Source organism: Ambystoma mexicanum, chromosome 8 (assembly GCF_040938575.1).
Source record: "Ambystoma mexicanum isolate Mex_15411 chromosome 8, UKY_AmexF1_1, whole genome shotgun sequence".
Lineage (NCBI taxonomy): Eukaryota > Metazoa > Chordata > Amphibia > Caudata > Ambystomatidae > Ambystoma > Ambystoma mexicanum.
The window spans coordinates 1,146,357,087-1,146,375,740 of record NC_090929.1 but is presented as its reverse complement, the minus strand read 5'-3'; the positions used below and the strand labels follow the sequence as shown (position 1 = coordinate 1,146,375,740).

Sequence of the window (18,654 nt, the reverse complement as noted above, 5' to 3'; positions counted from 1 at the left end):
GCCCTAGGGCCCTGAAACATGGTTTTCAAGGTCCCACCAGGACCCCTTAAAGTTCTTTCTATCGCGTGCAGACCCTTTAAATGAGCTCTGTCCAGTCCTTCTACAACTAGCTTGATGTTTTGCCGCTTCCAGGCAACAGTCTCATTTGTGCAGGGGCTGAAATCTTGGCAATGGGGTGTAATGTATACAGTGACAGCCAAAGAGTCCCATCGGGTAACTGTGCAAAATGTTGTGCAGATTGGTGGAACTGTGTAGAATTGTATGAGGAACAAAAAAAAATAACAGAATTTCTGTGATAGATAGATAGATAGATAGATAGATAGATAGATAGATAGATAGATAGATAGATAAAGATTTACATTGGTTTAGCTTTATGGCAATTTTCTTGCGAGTGTAAAAAAATGTCAGATATCGAAGGTTGAAACCAATGTGCTTCTATATATTTACTGAGGCATCTATTCCCTTTCTGGCCATTAGGCGAAAAAATCTAAACCATGGTTAAGATCTGGCTCCTGGCTGAGAGAGCTAGAAGTACGACTTAATGGGCCTCATTACGACCCAGGCGCTAATGGGTTAACGGCGCCGTAAAAGGCTGCGGCGCCGTTAACCTATTAGCGCCCAATTACGAGGTCCCTTTGCGGGACCCGACCTTAACGGCTGGTGTAGACCAGCCGTTAAAGTAGGGACCCACAAAGGGACCTTGGTGCTAATTACGGTGCCGCAATTTGCGGCACCGTACTTAGCGCCTTCCCCATTCCCATTGAGCCCTATGGGGCAAAAATGGGAATGGGGAAGGGTCATGGAGGAAGGGGGAATTACAGCCCGCCAACCTTATAATGGGGTAGTAATTCCCCCTTTCTCCATGGCGGAGTCGGTAACTTACCGGCATGGACCATGGTGCTAATAGCACAATGGTCTTCCGCCAGGGTCGTAATGAGGCCCAATTGTCTTTTACAATTCCTCAAATACGATGATAAAGCTAATGATTGTGATTCACAAAAGAATAATCAAACACCAGCACAGTACAACATTGCTAGCAATTAATTCAGTAACATATCTGAATACATGAAGATGCACAAATGCAAAGTTCATTTATCTAAAAAGCATAATACAAACAGATAATTTAATCTCCATATGCTGTTTGTAGATATAAAAACAGTAAATGCAAAATCTGTATAAACAACAACATATCTATATGTATGTAAAATTCAAAAGTTGTGTGCGTTTGTGGCAAAAAGCTGTTCCGTATACAATTCCACACCGTTTTACCAATCTGCAACACATTTTGCATAGTTACCTGTTAGGACCCTCTGGACATTACTGGCTACATGCCATTTGGACACCCACCCTGGTCCCCAGATTTCAGCACAAGTCAAAATGTGTTTGTGCCTTGGGGAACTGTTATTCCTTATACAATTCTACGATGTTTCACCAATCTGCACCAAACTATGCATAGTTACCCGTTTGGACCCTCCAGACAACTAGCTACATGACATTTGGACACCTCACCCCTTTTCCCGGATTCGGGCACCTTCACACATGAGATGGTTGCCTGAAATCGGTGAAACATCAATGTGGTTGTAGAAGGGCTGGTCCTGACGCGAGGAACAAAACTCGAGGTCCCTATGGGCCCTTGAAAACCATTTCTCAAGGCCCTAGGATGCATGATTTTCAAGATATTTGCACCACAGTGCACTGCAACGAACTGCACCACACCACGGAGAGGCGACAGGTGGAGAGAGAGCACAGAATGTCCTAGTATGCAGTAGCACACCAACTCCCGTCTTCCCCCAATGTCTGCTCTGGGGTATGTCATCCAGCCACACGCGCCCAGTTTATTTCAGGGTGCAAAGCACATCAAGCGATACGTGAATTGGAACACTGACCTACAGGATGAGTGTTATCATGTCTCTCTACAGAACCCATTTAGAGAACATGTACATTTGCTAATATTTCATATATAAAAAATACAGTGGAATGCCTGATCCACAGTACTAATGCTTGTCTAAAACCAGCTTGCACATCGGTTATAGCATTATTTCCATCTGCCCATAATTCCAAATGTTGCAACAACACTATACCCTATATTTTGAAAACTACATCGATTAAGGCTGTCGCTTGATAGTTGGGAGGCATGTTAGTGTCCCCTTTTTAGAAGCTTGGGTTCATCACTGCCGCCCTCCGACTATAAGGGGCGCATCCATTCGAAATTGTGCTTTTAAATAGTTAGCACAGAAATAACTAATTAACAAAATATAAAAGGGGTCCTGCCATTGGGGCATTTAAGAATCAGCATCGGCTTCACAACTAGCCTATACAAGAAAGTTCATAGTGCCAGAGGATAACAAGCATTGACAACGCCAATATGTTATGTTAACTAACTTGCAATGACCCGACTTTCACCAACTGGGCATCTTGGTGCTAAGAAAACTGGAAAGAAACAACCATCAGACAAGAAATAGCCTAAAACGAAAATGTTTTATTGGTAAATGATTTTCGATATGTTGAAGAGAGTGAGGAAGCTTATTACAAGATATGGCCTCGTCTACAGAAAAGGACTGACCCCAAAACTTGATTGTTTAAAACACGGGACCTGCTCCAGGAGAGCGTCTTTGGAATGAAGAGCCCAAGATGGAACATATAGGTAGAATTTGGCCTGAAGGTACTCAGCACCATTGCCATACAAGGCACATTGAACAATACAAAGCGGTTTAAATTCAATGCAACTTAGTACGGTAAGCCAATGAAGAGAATGCAAGACTAGAGATATAGAAACCTGATATGAAGACTGCGTAGTAGCTCTGGCAGCAGAGCTTTGCACAATGTGCAGACACTGAATCAAATATGCCAGCTGTGCCAGAAAAAGGGAATTTCAATAGTCTAGGATACCGAAAACTGAAGATGCCACAGCAGGGCACGCAAAAGATCAGGCAAAAAAGGAAGGACTTTCCGGCGAATCTTTATTTTATAATAACGAGACTTAAAGCCAGCACTGACTTGAGCTTCGGCCTACAGTGAGGGTGAAATCTTACAGCCCAGATCTTTTATCACCAGAATAGGCATAGGCAAAGTACCAAGAGAGAGAGGCGAAAAAGCAGGTGTCCAAAAAGAAGAGGCCTAAGGGCGGGGGGCAACCACCAGGATGTCCCTTTTGGCCTCATTCAGCTTCAGTCAATTAGTACTCATCCAACTACCCACTGATTCCAACAGCATCTTCAACAAGAGGCTGTGTCACACTGTGTAAAATCTAAGCAAATGATGCTGCTAATCGTCCGCATATGAATAACACTGGAAGACGTGGAACTGGATGAGTTTGGCCAAAGGCTGGATGTAGAGACTGAAAAGGATAAGAGAGAGGCTTTGATTCTTGAGGGACCCCACAAGTAATAGGGGCCGGGGCAGATTGGTAGGGTGAAAGAGAAAGATTGTGAATGATCACTCAGAAAAGAATGACACCAGGACCACAGTGGATCGGAGATATCCGACTCGGCCAGATGATCTAGCACAATGGAATGGTCAATGGCGTCCAAAGCTGCTGACAGATCAAGTGAAATCAGTGCTCCGACACCATCCTGGTCATAAAGCTGTGCAAGAAATCAATTACCGCGACTAGTACTGTCTCGGTGCTGTGTTGAGGATGAAGACCAGATTGAAAAGAATCAAAAAAGGAGAACTCCTTGAGGAAGGAGCCAAGCAAAAGGAGTAACCAACAATTCCAGGACTTTCATTAAAAAAGGAAGAAGAGACATAGGTCGGAAAAATAACAGGAAGGAAAGGGTCCAGAGTAAGCTTTTGAGCATAGGAATCACCAGTGCATGCTTTAGAAAAGAGTAAATGAAGCTGGTGGTAGGAGAATGATTGACAACCTGAGCAACAGAATATTAGGCATGATCTCTTTCAACACAAAAAGCGTAATTGGGTCAGCAGAGAAGCCGATTTAAATCTATTTGTAACAGTCAATATATCTGCGGGACAATAGTAGGGAAGGAGGACCAAGAGTGTAGCCGATCAGCAACAACTGATGTGGACAAAGAAACAATGGTCCTGGAGCCAGAGGAGAACATTTTCTGGCGAATGGCAGGTATTTTATCAAGAAAATAAGTCGAAAGGGTCTTAGAGCTATTATAATAGAGGCGCTTGGCCTCGAAAATGGTATTGCGTTAAGCAGAAGTTGTCTCCCGCAAGAGAAACCTGGCGGCCGGACAGTAGGCCACCCGCCATTTACATACAGCCTGCCTGCAATGGAGCTGCAGCTCGGCCAAGTAAAGTGTGGACCACCAGGGCCCAGAAGAACGAGAACACGGCTGGAAACCTTTAAGCAGGGCCACATGATAAGCCGCAGCTGTAAAGGCCTGTAAAAGCATAGCCAGTTCAGTAACAGTTGATGGAGCACAGGAATCAGTAATTTCAGTAGAGAGGTCAGAAATACCCATACCAACGGTTTGTCATCTATGCTGATAGGAACACAAACTAAAAGGTATATTAGAGGAGAAAGAAGCCTCAATGGTAAATGTATGATAAAATGATCAGTCCAGAGTACACGTAAACACAGAAACATAGTGACCAGAATAGCAGGAGAACAAACGAGATAAAGCATATTGCCAAAATAATGGGTCATCCCAGTGATCAGTTGACAAAGATCTAGATCAGACATAGCCGAGATAAAACAAGTTGCCTTTCGATCAGAAAAATCATTGTGTCTCAGGTTAAAATCTCCAACTATAATCATTTTGGAGAGATGAACCTTCAATAGCTTTGGCGTTTACTGCTTTTCTTTGCATTTATAGGCACCAGGGTGCAAGGAGGAGAGTGCAAAGTTTGTAAGGAGGATGAGATAAGGGGTGCAGGTGTTTAGGAACATGAAAAGGTGAATAGAGCCAGGGAGAAAGCCATTGATAGAGGGTGTCATTGATGAGCAAGAGGAAATATGAGCGAGAGAGGGTGAGAGTGAGAGGAAGGATGAGAGGGGTAGAGAGAGGGGGTAGGGTGTGTGGGTGGGGAAACAGAGGAGGTAGAATGGTGCGGGTAAAGAGAGGGAGGTATGGTGCATGGGTGGCAGTAAAGTGAGGTGTCAGGGTTCAGTAGAGAGAAAGGGGTAGAGAGAGGGGAGGGTTAGTGGGGTATAGAGAGGGGATAGGGTGGATGGATGGTAGCAAAGAGAGGGAGTAGAGAAAGTGGGGTGCAGAGAATGGGGTAGGGGCTATAGAGAGTGGGGGTACAGAGGATGGGGTATGATAGAGTGGGGTTGGTGGTTGTGGGTAGAGAGAGTTGGAATAGGGTGGCTGGGGTTAGAGGGATTGTGAGTGTGTGGGGGTAGAGAAAGTGGGGTAGGGTGGGTGAGGGTAGAGAGATGGGGTGGGGTGTGTGACTGGAGGTAGAGAGAGGATGGTGGGTGGCTGGGGAAGAGAGTGTGGGTGCTGTGTTTGGGGGTAGAGGGAGTGGGGTAGGGTGTGCTTAGAGAGTGGATGTAGGGTGGGTGGATGGGGTTGTAGAGAGTGGGTGTAGGGTGTGGGTAGAGAGTGGGTGTAGGGTGTGGGTAGAGAGAGTGGGTGTATGGTGGGGGTAGAGAGAGTGGGTGTAGGGTGGGTGTGGATAGAGAGTGGGTGGGTGTGGAGAGCGTGGGTGTAGGGGGTAGAGTGTGTGGGTGTAGGGTGGGCGGGTGGGGGTAGAGAGAGCGAGTGTAGGGTGGGCGGGTGGGGGTAGAGAGAGCGAGTGTAGGGTGGGCGGGTGGGGGTAGAGAGAGCGAGTGTAGGGTGGGCGGGTGGGGGTAGAGAGAGTGGGTGTAGGGTGAGTGGGGTAGAGAGAGTGGGTGTAGGGTGGGTGGGGTAGAGAGAGTGATTGTAGGGTGAATGGGGTAGAGAGAGTGGGTGTAGGGTGGGTGTGGAGAGCGTGGGTTTAGGAGGTAGAGAGTGTGGGTGTAGGGTGGGCGGGTGGGGGTAGAGAGAGTGGGTGTAGGGTGGGCGGGTGGGGGTAGAGAGAGTGGGTGTAGGGTGGGCGGGTGGGGGTAGAGAGAGTGGGTGTAGGGTGAGTGGGGTAGAGAGAGTGGGTGTAGGGTGGGTGGGGGTAGAGAGAGTGGGTGGGTGTGGAGAGCGTGGGTGTAGGGTGTAGAGAGTGTGGGTGTAGGGTGGGCAGGTGGCGGTAGAGAGAGTGGGTGTAGGGTGGGCGGTTGGGGGTAGAGAGTGGGTGTAGGGTGGGGGTAGAGAGTGGACGGGTTGGGGTTGAGAGAGTGGGTGTATGGGTAGATGGAGCTGATGGGGTAGAGAGTGGTGGTATGTGGGTGGGGTAGAAAGAGTAGTGGGGTTGATAAGGGTAGAGAAAATGGAGGAGGGTGGGTGGGGGTAGAGAGGGCAGGGGTGAGATAGCTGGGTGTTGGCAGTTGATTGGGGGCAAAAACATGATTGGGGGCAAAAACATTTGATGAATAAAGCAGCCTCCGGAAAACTTGTCGAAAATAGCCCAAACTAGCCTAAACAAAACCCAACCAGCACATGTAATGGGGTTGTGGTGAGTGGGTTGAGGTAGAAAGAATGCAGGTGGTGGAGGTAGAGAGAGTGGGCACGGGGTGGGTGGGGTTAGCAAGGCAGTTTCGGGAGGACCAAGTAAACATATTTGCAGTCAAAGGTAGCCCACAAATAACCCAATCAATACAAGATAGCCCAATACTGCAACCATACCAATCACTGCACAGTTGGGAAATAGAAAGCCTGGTAATTACTTCTCACAAAGCTGCTGATTGGAGCAAATATTGTTAGGGAACTCCTCTTTGGGTAGGAAGGTGGAGGAGTTTGGAAAAAGAAACTATTGATTTGGCATTTTCATACCGTGGCATTGCCGGTTGTTGTGCCAACCAGATATTCTCAGTTCAAAAGCCCCCCCTTCCCTCTCTCTCTTCTTGAACAATGGTTTCAGCAATTCTGTGCTGCACGCACCACAAACATTCACCAAAAACATGGACTGGGGATGACTAGAATAGTGGAGATGAATACCACCCAGGGAGCCCACTGAACCAACAGGCAAGGATAAGAACAAGAGTCAGTATAACATATCGCTCTTTCTCAGCATGTGTCAATTGCAGAGATGTATAGGTGAACTGAAATGTGATTTCCTGGACAGAGCAGTATCCAAAAAGTAGCCTTCCTCCTCGGGACATAAAAACAAAAAGTACACACTTCACCTCAAATAGTGTTCTGAGGTGAGCCGACTACTGCATAGAATATTGAAGCTGCCTGTGAGAGATTGTATTTTGCCCCTGCAAAGGATTTATGCGAGGCCTGTACCGCCGGTGTAAAGCAGAAGAGTGCCGAGTAGATCCTTTCCACGCGTGCCTCGTTGCAGCTGTTTTGGGAGACAGCGCGACCGGTTCAGACTCAAGTTCAAAGATGTTTGAGCTGAGAAGGTGGTAAAACGGAGCCTTTAAAGCAAGCCAAGAAGCAGTCCAAGGTTCTGGATGGGGTATGGAAGGAGTTTTGAAAGTGTCATTTTAATCCTTCCCTGCCACCCAAAGTCCGTCCATCTGGTCAATTATCGCCCTCCACTGTACTTGACAGAGTAACAGTAAGAGGGCTGGCGATAAAATATAGCTAGTTCTTTGACATTCCTTTGACCACTTATAGTCTGAGAGCTTACACTGAAAATGTTCAATTTGCGGGCTACTAGCCAGGCATCCAAAGTCACCCACCCTCATTTCTCCATATTCATACAGCAAATCATGTCTTACTCTCCAAGTGTTAGTTATCCTTCGCCAACGGCTAGTGGCGAGTGGACATTTTGAGGTCAATATATTACTCATGAGAGGCAAATATTTCATTTAGTCTACAAAGACATAAGAAAAAGGGAAGAAAATCCTCTGTGATTGCTGTTTTTGCTTGAAGTATGAGACTAGCACGGCTGAGTGTATTTGAAAAAAGAACGCCTAATTATTCCAGTGGAAAGTTCGCACAGGAAGCTGTGATGTATACACAGCAGTTTGTGTTGTATCCACAAGTAGTGGTTTTGGAATGGCTCTTTTAGGAGAGATACCTTCTCATGTGTGTTATCCAAGACCTTCTGTTTCCACCTAGCGTTTCTACTTGTGCACAATTTTCATTTGGGTCAAAGGCACTTGTTCTGATAAAAAGGTATGTGTCCTATCAGCGCAGTGTATACTCCATTTGTAACTCCAACAAACTTGCTGACTATGTCCAAGTAAGGGCCTCTCCGCGTAATACCCTAATGATATCAAACATAACACATATACATTACTTGGTGTATAAGAACAGCACTTTGCTTACATCTTTAAAGCTTACATCCAATCTTCATATTCTTCATAAAACACAACCATATAATTGGCCCTCATTCCAAGTTTGGAGGTAAGTAAAGTCCCTTACCGGCATGGCGCAAATAGCGTGTCCGTGCTGGCACCAGTCCGCTAATAGAGGATTACCACTTCGCGGGCACAAGCTTTGCGCCATGCCGGTAAGGTACCTAGCGCCATGCCGCAAAAGGCTCCCAAAAAGCCCTTACCGGCATCAAGCATAGCGCAGATAAAACTACCGACATAGTCCAATGCGTGAATAGCGGTGACCGTAAATAGTGGTGACCGTAAATAGCGGTGACCGCTATTTACAGTCACCACTAATACGCGGAACCGGAAGTAGCGTCATCGCACAGGAACGGGAAGGAGCAGGGCGGCCATCTTTAAAAACACAATCCATTGCCATCCTCAGCACAAAGGACCCCTGGGACACTGGTGATCGTCAGAAAACTTCATCCTACAAGACAAGAATGCTGAAGGCCCTGAAGAAAGGATCTGCCTGCCTCAGAAAGGAAAGATTTAACCAGGGCGAGCGCCAGATGCTTGTGGACACTTTGCACAAGCATGCAGGCACAGTCTTCTCCAGCAACATGAGGAGAGAGGCAGTGCTACGTAAAAAGGAGATCTGGGCACTTGCTGCACAGAAGGTTAGCGCGGTGGACAACACACCACGCACAGTGAAAGACTGCGATGGGAGGACCTGCACCTAAGGGTGCGCAACATATTATCCGTCAATCGCAGCAAGGCCATGGAAACTGGAGGAGGACCTAGTTCCTCCATTAAGCTCACCCCGTGGGAGAACACATGCGCAAGCATGATTGGGACGGAATCCAATGAAGGCGTAGGCGACATGGAGTGTGGCGCCACAACATCTGACAATGGAGGCGAGTGTCCAAAGTAAACACTGCTATGCCAAATGTGATGAAAGTCAACGCCAATGTCAGTCCAAAGAGTCACGCCATGGTCGGCCACACACACACACTCCCCGTAAAGTAGGCCGAAGCATCAGAGACACATGCTGATGCCTGGTGCAAGGCAATATCGTACATGACAGATACCACACAAAGTAGGATATTCCACGACGCACACAGCGTGCATGACCAAAATAGTACACGTCAGACAGCACTGTTCCTGGCCAACATGAGCGACGCCGACATATGCCTGCATTTACCACCCATGTATGAAATGACATGCCCTTCTAAACACAAATGCCCATTACCCCCAATTGTGTGGATGAGCAATTGTCCCAATGTATGTATGATGCCTATCAAAACATCACTCATGCCGTCCCTCTCTTCCACCCCCACAGGCAGTGACCATGACAGCGATGGGCAGGACGCTACCCCTGCACAGGCCACACCCAGGAAGATGTCCTAGGAGGACAGGAACCGCCCGTCAACCTCCAGGGGACAAGCCAGGGGCCGCCGTGTCCCAGCATCAAAGCCACCGCAGGTAGACATTGCACCTGTGCCACCAAGGCTTGTGGAGGGTACAGCACCACCCCCACCCACTGTTCTGCTTGGAGACAGTGTGAAACACCCCATTCGAAGCAGCCTAGTGTGGCTGGGGAGGTGGCAGCCACGGCACCCCCGACAGTGGATGACAGCCAGGAGGGCACCATGGAGGACGATATAATGGATGTGGTCCATACCACAACCCAAATTGCACCCCTCCCTCCCAAGTATCATCGATCGATACCGGGAACGCCAACACCCCAGAGCAGTATGGCCATGACCACACCCAGGGACATCTCAGTCCAGCTTTCATTGTTGGGGAGGATGAGCAGGCTGAGCATGACAGCCAGATTCCCAGCACTTCCACAGTTGCACCCGCAGGGCCGCAGCGGACTGACCTGCTCACTGCACTCGTTTGTGAGTTTGTCCAGGACAACTGTCAGGCCGGAGAGGAGTGGCGTACAGAGTTAGCTGCACTAGGCCGGTCCATTACAGACAGCACTGCCTCCATGGTGAGTTCCTTCTCAGACAACACCTGCCGCCTCTGTGAGGAGGTCTCGTCCCTCCGGAAGGTCCTACGGCGCATCGCGGATGCCATGGAGGCAGGGCATCTCGCCACACAACCTCAGCAGGTGACCACACCATCGTCCTGCAGCTCCACACAAATGAGCCCGCTCCGCAGGTCGGCCCGTACACAGTGCCGACAGGACATGCGGCCCCCTGGGTCAGGGAGTGCTGAGTGACAGTTTTGGCAGCCTCATGTAGGCTACGGGGACTCAATGAGACTTGTGTGGGGGAGTTGTGAGGGAGGGGGTGAGGGTGCGTGGGGGAGTTGTGGGGGGAGGGGGAGGGTGTGTGGGGGAGTTGTGGGGGGAGGGGGGAGGTGTGGGTGGTGGAGGGTTTTGTCACTTACGTTAATATTGTTACATTCAATACACCGGTTGTGTGAAAAAGAAGACCTGAGTGGACATTCATCATTGCGCATGTGTCATTTAATCATTTACAGTGCATAGTGTACATGTACCCCCACACCCAGTGCCCTATGTCCAAACATTATGTCACCCTCTGCTGACATGTGTGTCAGAAATATTGTGCGATCACTGACTGGCGCACAGCACGTCCCTCCTGTGCATTGGCACTGTGATGATGTCCTGCACATCTTCCTCCTCCCCTTCATCATCATCGGGTGGTAGCAGTTCCATGTCAGGGGGTAGGGGCACGTTCCGGCGGATGCACATATTGTGCAGCTTTACACATGCCATGATGATCTTGGCCACCTTCTCATGCCTGTAGAGGAGTGCCCCACCCGACCGGCTGAGGCAGTGAAATTGTGCCTTCAACAGGCCAAAGGTCTGCTCGATGACCACACGGGTACGGGTATGGGATCGATTGTAGTCCTCCTCGTGCCTGTTCTCTGAGTTTCGGACAGGGGCGAGGAGCCATGGCTTCAAGGGATAGCCACTATCACCTGCATGAGGGGGAAATGAAGGTAAATGTTAGACGAATCATGATGGACAGCTGTACTAGTCACACATGCCTGCAGGTTGTCGTTGCCCACATGCACATGTCCCTAGATGCATTGACCCCATTTTAAGTCCCTCAATATGTCCTGTGCCATGGACTAATGGTGTGGGTTGCATCTTCAAGATGATACATGGTGTGCACCGACATCTTGTTGCACATGCATCGTGTATGCATACAGCAGTGTTGGAGTCAAATTAGTGAGGTGTTGTGTCCTGTGAGATTTACTTAGAGGGAGCGTTGGCAGTAGTCTGTGCAATATTGGGCAATAAGCATCGATCATTCCCATGTTGACATGCAGCACTCCTGTGAGTGTGTCGGCCCTGTGCCAGACAGTGGATTCCCTAGTAGGTTCAGTTTGATGCACTCCCAGGGATGCTTGTCCTGTGTGGTGATATGCTGGAGACAGCAACATGGTGCATATGCACTGCATGGTGCAGGATGGTGTTACAGAGGTTGAGGGTCGCTGATGATTGGTGCACGTGTTGTGGGATGTGGGGTGGTTTCCTGTTAGTCATGTAGTGATGGGTGTCGACCTTACTTCATTCATATGGCATTTGGGTGTCATGTACGGTTTGGGATGGTTTGGGGCATAGTGTTGGGTGATGTGCACATCGTGGAGTCACATCAACATTGGCAGCATGGTGGTGTGTACGTCTCTCCCCCCATTTCAACGCCATGTGCCAGTCCTACTACTTACCAAGCAGCCAGGCACGTCGAACAGCAGGTCGCTCCATGAAGCGTAGTAGCGTGGAGTTCCGCGGGACCAAAGTGTCATGAGTTGATCCGGGATATCGGGCACAACAATGTGTGATGATCTTGCAGGCGTTGCATACCATCTGCACATTGATGGAGTGGTATTGCTTGCGGTTGCAGTACACAACCTCCATGGCATGCGGGACCACCAACTCCACCTGGGTGCAGTCGAGGGCACCTACACAATTTGGCATGCCTGCCAGTGCATGGAAGGCAACTTATGTATCAAATATCTCCTGGGGAGTCCGTGGGAGGGATATGTAGTCCCTTGTGTGCTTGAGGAGGGCATCCAGCACTTGGTTCAGAATCCGGGAAAATAAGGGTTGTGAAATGCCATAAATGTGCCCCACTGTGTGCTGGTAGGTGCCTGTGGCAAGGAAGTGGAGCACAGACACTACCTTCAGTAGAGGGGGGATGGAGGTGCGTATTTCAATGAGGATCACTATGTCGACGTGTATCAGGTCCACTAAGGTGGTGATGGTGTCCCGGTCCAGACGGTACAGGGTGTGGATCTGCTCAGGGGTTAGGTTGAAAGGACTGACTCTGATGCAAGGGATTGGGGCTGCCGGCGTGGTAACGATGGTTGCACTCGTGGGGCATGCTGGGCTTGTCTCACCCGCCTTCTCATCCTGTGTCTCCTCTGTGGTGGTGGCTGTTGTTGTTGATGTTGTGGCAATGCAAGCAAGTCCTCCAGCTCCAGTAATGCTACTACTATTGGAATTATCTTGGTGTGAGAGGGGGTGTGGTGTATGGGTGTGCTCCTTTTGTACTGGGCCTGATTCCATTGGCTCCACCTGTGCTGATTGTGTGCACCTCTGGCAGTTGGGAAAACTGCTCAGGGCTTTTTACGGCATGTCGGCGATGCCGGTATTTACGGCGTGCCGGTAAGCACTTTTTCCACCTTCATGAGGCTGTTATTTGCATGTCCGCCTCACTTGTGATCTACTCCGGTTTACGGCATGGCGCTAATGCCTGCATGGTGGGTTCCGTGCGTGCGACCAGACCGCTATTAATGACATCGTACTTTACGATGCCGTTAATAGCGGTCTGATTGGTCAGAATATCCCGTAGCGGTAATCTATGCCAGTATTCCTTTACCGGCATCATTTTTCCCTTAGCAGCAACCTCGGAATGACCCCCATTGTGTTGTTCAATTTGATATTTATTTATTCACTATGCCCACCTACTGCCTACACATGTTTGGCTATTCCTCAGGGCAATTGTAATTCAATTCAGTGATGTTAGTATTGTGTGAATTTAATAATCCCCCAATATAACATGAATGGGTACACCATCCTTTCATTGTGGGATGAAACAACGATGGGTTTTTCTCTGTTGCAATTTCAACGCGAAAACTCATTGTTGTTGGTAGGGGGGTTAAAAAATATATATATGGGGTGTGGGTGTTCGGGGATAGTTAAATAATTAAAGGGGATGGGGGTTGGGGGGAGCCCCCACCCCAAACAAAAAACAAAAAAAAAACGATGATTTTTCCCGTTGAAATATTAACGGAGAAAAACCCATTGTTGTTTCATCCCGTGAGTGATGAAATGACATGGAACCACATGAATGACTCATTGCAATTTTAAGAACATCAATTTACAATAAACTCCATTTCATTTGAGTGTTTTCTTTTCTTTTTGTTGTATATCACATTATATATATATATATACACACACACACACATATACACACACGTAAACTGGAAAAAGAAAAAAAAACACAAATAAACATGAAAATGCTGTTATGCTAAACATGATCTCATGCCTATCTTTAGTATGTATGCATCTTTAATTAGTTCCTTGTCTTGTTAAAGAAAAACAAAAAACGATCCCAATCTTATGCTCTAGTAATTCATACCACACATTGTCCATTTCAAAGTGTACTTGTTATGATAGTATGCAATTAAAGAATACATGTCACGGCCTAATTCAAAAACAATCTTTTGTCATATTTGTAAGATGCATCCCTGTGCCATTTAAAAATCAATGTTGTCTGTGGAAACGCAGAGCTCTTTCTGTTTCTGGATTGAGTTGCAGGGCAAGAGCAGGGCAGACTGGCTAGACTGAATCCAATCACCTTGATGGAGGCATTGTGGCCATGCATATGGTGCGATTAACCCAAAAGTGGGCCCTTGTTTCATTCTGGTTTGTGGGGTTCATATTTCACTCTTTTGTGCCTGAGCCTGTGATGGTTACTGGTACATTTCAATTTGTCTATTTGTTCGCAGTGCTATGATTGGCTGTTGGTTGAAATTGGTCCTGCTTGCTTTGATTTGGTCCTTTCCTTTCAAGTGGAGTGCTCGTTTGTTAATTGTGGTCTTCAGAATAGCCAGGTTTTGAGGTATTTTCTGAAGACTTCAGTGGTCTTCCTCTGGGGGCAGATGTCTCTGAACTTACCACAAAAGCACTTGGGAATCCTCTGCTGCTCCCTGCTCCTGCTCCTGCTGCGAACGCTGCTCTACACGCTTCCTGGAGGAGGCGTGGCAACACCGGCACGTGACCCCATCACGTGACTCGGGCCGGCCTTCAAAGGGCAGAGGCTACCACCCTTGTGGCGTTAAGCCCGTCTGGAGTAAAGCCCAGTGACTGTTAAGCGACTGTTAGGCACTGGTGGCCTTACCCCACGTACTGTTGGCGAGCCGTCATAAATAATGACTCTATCGGCAGACGGACCCCAGACCCGAAAAAAATCCTTACAGCAACGGCGCTCTACAAATCCTTGGTCGATGATGAAAGCTGCAGCCGGCACAAAGGTAAGCAAAGCTACGGGTCGTGCACTTATGGCTCCAAAGGAGTCACTACCAACAGAAGCTTGCAGCTCTTCAGACCCCCTAGTCTTGATATCTCTCGAAGAGCAATGCGCACAGACTGATGCTCTAACTCCACCTGCATTACTCATCGTTCCATCTCATGCCTCAGCAACACAGGCAGACAATCCTGATTCATCGAGACTCCTCTCCATTAATCTAGAATACAATCCAGCATCTAATGATGAAATCTTACTTGTCAATAAAACAGACATATCTGCAAACAGAGCGAGCAAGGTGGACTCACCGAACTCGATGAACGTGTTAGGGGATATTCCGGCGCCTCGGCTCGATGTTAAGACATCTGAAACACCACGAACGACGCAACCGGCCATAATGGCAACTACACCATTTCACAACAACAACTCTATGAATGTTGCTGGTCTTTCCACAGACAAAGGTATCTTGTCACACTTAGTGACCGATGAAGAACTGTTAACAATCCCAAATCTTGAGTCGGGAAACCTTGCGACGAACAATTTATTTCCCAAACAAGCTCTGGACAATAAACGACCTTCTACGCCAACTGTGAAGCTGACTTGTCGCCCCACAGACAATGATATTCTATCACAGAAGGGAAGCGCTTGTCACTTCCCGGTTCAGTCGCGTGGCCCCAAGAGCGCACTGGCCAGTACCGTAAATTCAATGATGGCCCCTGATAATATCTCACGCTTCTTGGTCACCACCAATCCAACTTATTCCCGAACTGCTCCTCCTAATCTAAAAATAGCAGGTCGTACTGCTATAGGAACAGCCTTTGAATGCACCGGCTCTGACAACGATAGCGCTTTGGCATGTCAAGCTCCAGACGTTGGTCGCTCCTCTATCTCGAGTGCAAATGACCAGCTCAGCGCGACTCAGCCACTTAGCACCCCTCAGCCACTGGCCCCCGCACTCAATCCACTCCCCATTCCATGCGATCGGAGTGCGATTGCTCGGGCAAGTCGCCTGCAAAGAGTCGCCGAGCTAAAAGCTAAATGCACCTCCGCCATACCTCCTGTAGGTGAAAATTCAACGCCGAATGCAAGTACCCCACACCCAAGGCCATCTCAGTTCGGTGAAGAAGCACATCCGACGATTTCTGCAAAAATATTTACCACTTTTAAGCCGCATTACAACTTAGACAATTCTGTTGGCTCCTTGTCCCTCCAAGACTCCGCACCTCAGTCGTTTGGCATCTCACCCGAAGCACTTTCTCAGATACATAACAACGTCTTAGCTGCCTCGGCTGTTGCCTTAGCTCCATTCACCAAAATTTTTGAATCATTGATAGGATCAATAAGTGACCAAGGAGCTGCCATCTCGAACCTAACGGCAAAACTCGATAAACTTGAACACTTTTCGTGCTTCCTTCAAACCCAAATGACAACAAATAATGAAAATGCAGCGCGATGGCAAGACAGGTTGAGTGATCTCGCTGCTCGTCATCACTGTCAAAACGATTCTCTAATGGAAGGCTTGCTGGACGCCGTGAAATGGATGCGAAAGAATACAACCCTGGCCTCCCGAGACCCTTGCAAGAAACAAGAAAATCCATCAAGATCCCCCCGCTCTCAAGTTTCGACTGCACCTGCGACACTCGGAAAAGAACCATCGCTGTGCGATCCAACAACTCCAACTCTTATGACACTCCTGTTCCAACCTCGGAAATGCAGGGACTAGTCCCGCAAACAAGCAGCCTCACAATAAAAGAAATCTCGTTACAAGGACATGTACCGGTACAAACCTCCAAATTAGTGAACTCATTTAATATATTCAAAGGGCCAGCAAAAACCATCATTACAAACGTCGAAACTTATCCGAAAAAGCCTGCCGGACAAGAGGCAGAGCCTTCTAACAAAAAAAGCACTCATCCTAAACAAAAACAGCAAATCAAAAAAAAAAAATTTATAAGGAATCTAACAACCCCCAAAAAAACAAGCCTGTTTACTCGGCATGTTCATTCAGCGAATTTAATAAAACCTTCAAACAATGCACCATCAATATCTACAGGTGCTAGACCGAGTCCTTTAAGGACCTCAATAAAACGACGGCGCATAGCCTCCAACGATGCTTCCACTATAAACGGTTCTCAAGATTCCTCCGTTGACCTGTGTGACCTATCGACCTACTCAGCTGATTTTGAGAATTCCATCAATGCTTCTCTTGTAGCTCCAGCTGTAATATCAACCGGACCATCAATGGAAGAGAAGCTAGAAATAAATAAAACATCGAAGATCGCACAATCAAGGACCAATGCCCGACAAATTTTACCCTCAATAAAGAGGAAAGCCCAGCAACCACTAAGTTGTAGGCTAAATCCCAAATACACGTCGAATCAGTTAAAACTGTGCCTGCCTCCAATGCAGCGCGCTCCCGGTCCTGCCAATTTTGAGCCTCAAACTAGTAAGTGGAAACTCCGTCTCCAAAATATCCACTCAGACGGCAACGAAGTCAACCTAAATAGAGGAAATATCCTAAAACTGTTCGCATGTACACCTCCACTGCGAGCCATCTCGTCAGACGACATCAAAATTGTGGAATATATAACAGAAGCGTCTTCCGACCAAGTGATTCTTCATATTTCATCGACGGCGGTAAAAAATATGCTACTTCAAGCAACTGAAGATCTCCTACTTTACGGCTTTGATCTCACTCTTGAACCTCTCACAATGAGAGGCGCTTCATCTTCCAAGATAAATCGTGACCATGAAGCAAGTAACGGCACCGCCAGGCGTCAAGCTGTGCGCCAATCGCTAGTTTCATCACCCGACATTTTAGACGCTGCCACGCATCAATCATTTGAAAGAAGAGCCAATAACGCAAAACGATTCCCAAATGGACCATACAAACAACAATGAGCCGACGTCAAACAAAAGACACTGATTCTACTGTCATGGAACACGAGAGGATTCACGCACTTGTTTAACACTTTCCAAGAATCCTTGGCGAATGTGTTTGCGTTATGTCTACAGGAAACATGGCTACGGGATCTCCCGACTCGTGATGGATTCATTACGCTGATAAATCCAGCTAGAAAGAACCCAAAGGGTAGACCATTTGCAGGCTTGTTAACTCTTTTGAAAATCCAGAACTGGTGGTCGCTCGTTAGTTCCACGAACCCTAACCCATTCGTGCAAAGTACTTTGCTCAAACTTTCACTAAGAGCCACCGTCTCCCATCTTCTAATAATAAATGGATACTGGAATCCTGCCATGATCTCTTCAACATCTTTCATTCAGTCAATATTGAATGAAATAGATCACACTTTTGTAGAACACAACAATGTTTCTGTACTTATCTGCGGCGACCTCAACTGCAGTTGGTTTAAATATGATCCACTTACTAAACTAAATGTCCGGCTCCCGGACCTTGAAGTAGCTAAGCGAGGCCAAACTTGGTCAAAGGAACTTCTGGCACGCAACTGCCAGATGCTAAATGGAACAACAAAGGGCGACTCTCCTGCAAATCCGACGTGGCATAGCATGGCTCGAACAAACACCCTCGACTATATTTGGGCCTCGGCGGACCTCTTTGACAAGGTTTCTTCCCTCAAAGTACGGCCAATGCCATCTAGCGATCATAACCTGCTGCGGCTTGTTTGGCATGAAGAACTCTGCAAAACGCCAGACAAATATTCTATTCAATTACAAACAAATGCAGCAGGCAATCGATTAGTAAGCAATGGTTCAGCTATCGCTAATCTATGCCACAGTGCAAACGAATCTGAGACAGTAGAATATACACATCTGCTGATGGACCATAGTCAAATAATTTCCAACTCAAGAACGTATGGATCACTCCCGAAACATCTATATAGTTCTGAAATCAGTCTGGCAAAA

At 47.6% G+C, this 18,654-nt stretch overlaps 1 protein-coding gene across 1 annotated transcript in view; it reads right to left on the bottom strand.

The window, feature by feature from the left end:
• RHOBTB1 (Rho related BTB domain containing 1) overlaps positions 1-18,654 on the bottom strand; it is a 760,683-nt gene that overhangs the window by 610,465 nt on the left and 131,564 nt on the right. The gene's annotated exons all lie outside the window — the stretch shown is intronic.